A 3,741-nucleotide genomic window follows, 5' to 3' on the forward strand; every position below is an offset into this window, starting at 1 on the left:
GAAGCACCTGTCTTTAAAATGTTTGCTGCAGACCAGTAATGTCCTCGACGGCGTACTCGACGGCGTACTCGACGGCGTCCTCGACGGCGAAAGGACTCGTCGAGTCCTTTCGCCTGACATTCACCACACATTTTTTTAAATGTTGTGGGTGGCTGTGAAGGAACCTGCATTGAACAATTTATGCCATCAGTTACGGCAGGGATGACAAGGCTACTCCAAGCAAGCAATCATCGATACCGTGACCCACAAACTGAGCCGTAGATCCCACACCTGACAAGCGCACTTCAACGCCTGCTACGTGCCGAGACCATGCCCGTGAACTGCAGGAAGTCTGGACTATCACAATGACTCTATCCAGATAACGTACTGCTTCAAGTTTAACGTTTAGATCTTGAGATACGAGTCACAAAGTGCCGCGCACATGCTTCAACAGCAACGTTTTGTCGCCCCGCTCGTGGACTAATAAATCACGAGATTTGGCCGAGGCAGACCAACAATTAGGGACGACACAGACAAGTAAGCCTCAAACGCCCAGAAATTAACGAATGCAAACAACTCAGGGAAAAGAGGTGCTGACGCCAGGAATCGAACCTGGGTCTTCTGATTTCCGGTCAGATATGCTAACCGCTACACCACACCAGCACGCTGTTTCCCTTGAGCCATTGAGTGCCTCAAGTACGGGGGGGACGGACAACCAACCACGCTATTCCCATTCTCTCTTACATCTTTCTCACTCACTCTCTCATTCAGACACGAGGCAGGGCGATTGTTAACGACGTAAACAACGAGATTTGGCCGAGTCAGACCAACAATTAGGGACGACACAGACAAGTAAGCCTCAAACGCCCAGAAATTAACGAATGCAAACAACTCAGGGAAAAGAGAACAGAGAAAAACAGAAAACAAGAGAACAAAAACAGAAGAACAGAAACAGAACAACAAAAACAGAAGAACAGAAGAGAACAACTCTTTTCCCTGAGTTGTTTGCATTCGTTAATTTCTGGGCGTTTGAGGCTTACTTGTCTGTGTCGTCCCTAATTGTTGGTCTGCCTCGGCCAAATCTCGTTGTTTACGTCGTTTACAATCGCCCTGCCTCGTGTCTGAATGAGAGAGTGAGTGAGAAAGATGTAAGAGAGAATGGGAATAGCGTGGTTGGTTGTCCGTCCCCCCCGTACTTGAGGCACTCAATGGCTCAAGGAAAACCGCGTGCTGGTGTGGTGTAGCGGTTAGCATATCTGACCGGAAATCAGAAGACCCAGGTTCGATTCCTGGCGTCAGCACCTCTTTTCCCTGAGTTGTTTGCATTCGTTAATAAATCACATTTATTAGTAAAACTAAGTCACTTACTTGTGAAATGTCGTCCCCGGTATCTTGCCAGTACGGAAGTACACCCATAACCACAGCAGGCAGGCATGACACCCAGTGGCGTAGCCAGACCTCCAAGGTAGGGAGGGCTCGATACGAAAACTTGCCCCCCCCCCCCTGATCCTGGGTGCGACAACACACATATACTTGTCCACACCGCAAAATGCGGTTGAAAAAACAAAAGAACGAAAATAATTTATTTGGACGTTCACAATACGATTACATATATAGGCTGTCATGTCCAATGAGGTGGTGTCACGAGATTGTAAGCACTTTGAAAAGTTCATACTTTGGAAACCATTCACGAGTGCTGCTTAGATAGCCGCCATGAACTGCAAGGCCTTTCGCGATCGTCACACTGGTCCCCCCACATATATTATTTTCTCCCTGGATTTGCACGATTTCCGTGGGTCGGGTCGTGGCAGGTAGGGGGGGCTCGAGCCCCTCCTAGCCCCCCCCCCCCCCCGTGGCTACGCCACTGATGACACCACAAAAATGCTACGCAAAGGCGCATGCAGAATATGCAGCCGAGTCGCGGACGGCAATGTTTTGAGCTTCGCAAGATGGCGGCCGGTGACCGTACGGTTGCACCCTCAATCCGCTATCCAGCCTATTACTATAGAGATCAGTGGTTGGCCCAAACGTGTCACGTGGTTACGCAATACCCTATCAATTCCATTGATGAAATGGTATTTATATGTTAATATGTTTTTGTTACAGAGTCTCAAAAAGAAAAATATACCCTGCATTTAACACATGCAGTTGATTCTACGATTGCCTTTTCAATCTGCGTTTTGTTGTCTTGCGTTCCATATGGTTCCGTATCCGGTCAGCTGTAATGGCTGCCATATGACGAGCTTGCAAACTTGTGTGATTCCCGGCTCATCCTGCCTTTTTCGGGTCTTTGACTTTGACTTTATTGTTTCCAAATTACATTGAACAATCTGCTACCATTGTGGACTGCGAGGCCAAGGCCTGTGATGCAGTCCGCAAACCATACAAGTTACATATAACAGAGGATCAGTAATTATATGCTTGTATATGTTACAGTTAAGCATATATGCACATGTACGTGCATAAACGACGCACCAACATACATACGCACGCACATATAAAATACGACAAGTAATGATTGAGAGCATAAGGAAAGAAATTAAAAGTGAAGTGAGCGGTGCGCGTAACTGTTGCACAACTTCCTGGGTGAAATAACTGACGATTAATTAACGCTCAAGGCTCAAAGGATGACACGACTGATAATCTGACAGTTAACAGTCTGTTCTGCTGACGCACATATTCTATAAACACTGAACGACTAGCACTCAGCTAACAACTCATCATGAAATTTTCACGATTGTTTAATAAGTACATCTTAAGTAGGCGCCTGACATTGTTAGAAGGAGCATCTTCCCTCAAATGAAAAGGCAAGGAGTTCCACGATTTTCCTCCCCAGTAATGAAGCATCAATTTGCCATAGTTTGTTCGAGGCAGGGGTAGTTTGACCATCCACTGGTCACGTCTCAAACCACAACATAGTGGGTAATTGGTAAAGGAAGTGACATGAGTAACATTGCTGGTGTGAAGCAGTCGATGGATTAGCAAGCACACCCTGAATTTTGTTAGACAAAAAATATCCAGCACCGATAGTGTATAAAATGCGTACGAGATTGACTCTGTATGAGAAACGTGCAGTACTATGCGTAGTGCCCTTTTTTGCGTTAGACCGTAAACCTCCACAGCATAACTCAGATGAGAATGTACGAGTGCATAGTAAATGTCGAGAAGTACCTTAGCTGGAAATATGGACTGCACTTTTGATAGTGCATATATTCCTTTACACATTTTATTTCTGACTTCAAGAACGTGGGGATGCCAGCTGAGGTGTTCCTCTAACGTCACGCCCAGAAATTTCGTGCATTGTACCCTAGGTAGTGTTTTACTCAAAAAATAAACGTCATACGGATCTAAATCAAGACGCCTTTGAACAGGCCGGAAGACAACATAATTTGATTTCGAGAGATTTGGAATTAGTTTATTACTAGAGAGCCAAGTTGTAAGCTGATCAAGAACATTATTGGCCCTTGAGAACAGCTCTTCAACAGTGTCACCCTCGACAAAAGTGTTTGTATCATCGGCGTATAGGATGCAATTTTCTGACAAGTAGGAAGGAAGGTCGTTAATATATGCCAGGAAGAGAAATGGCCCCAGTATGGACCCTTGAGGAACGCCAACTGTACATGAACTACGTAGAGATTTCGTGTTCCCAATAGCCACATACTGCCCTCGATCACTCAAGTAGCTCTTTATTAATTGGAGTGCCACGCCACGGATGCCATACCTCTCAAGTTTGCGGAGTAAATTATGATGGTCTATTAAATC

The 3,741-nt window shown here is 45.6% G+C and overlaps 2 non-coding genes across 2 annotated transcripts; one reads left to right on the forward strand and one right to left on the reverse strand.

Moving 5' to 3' along the window:
* Nucleotides 1–570: 570 nt before the first annotated feature.
* Nucleotides 571–642, reverse strand: Trnas-gga (transfer RNA serine (anticodon GGA)). Its single transcript has one exon. It is a non-coding gene; the product is annotated as a tRNA-Ser (tRNA).
* Nucleotides 643–1,208: 566 nt separating this feature from the next.
* Nucleotides 1,209–1,280, forward strand: Trnas-gga (transfer RNA serine (anticodon GGA)). Its single transcript has one exon. It is a non-coding gene; the product is annotated as a tRNA-Ser (tRNA).
* Nucleotides 1,281–3,741: the final 2,461 nt, after the last annotated feature.

Source organism: Ornithodoros turicata, chromosome 3 (genome assembly GCF_037126465.1).
Source record: "Ornithodoros turicata isolate Travis chromosome 3, ASM3712646v1, whole genome shotgun sequence".
In the NCBI taxonomy this organism is placed as follows: Eukaryota; Metazoa; Arthropoda; class Arachnida; order Ixodida; family Argasidae; genus Ornithodoros; species Ornithodoros turicata.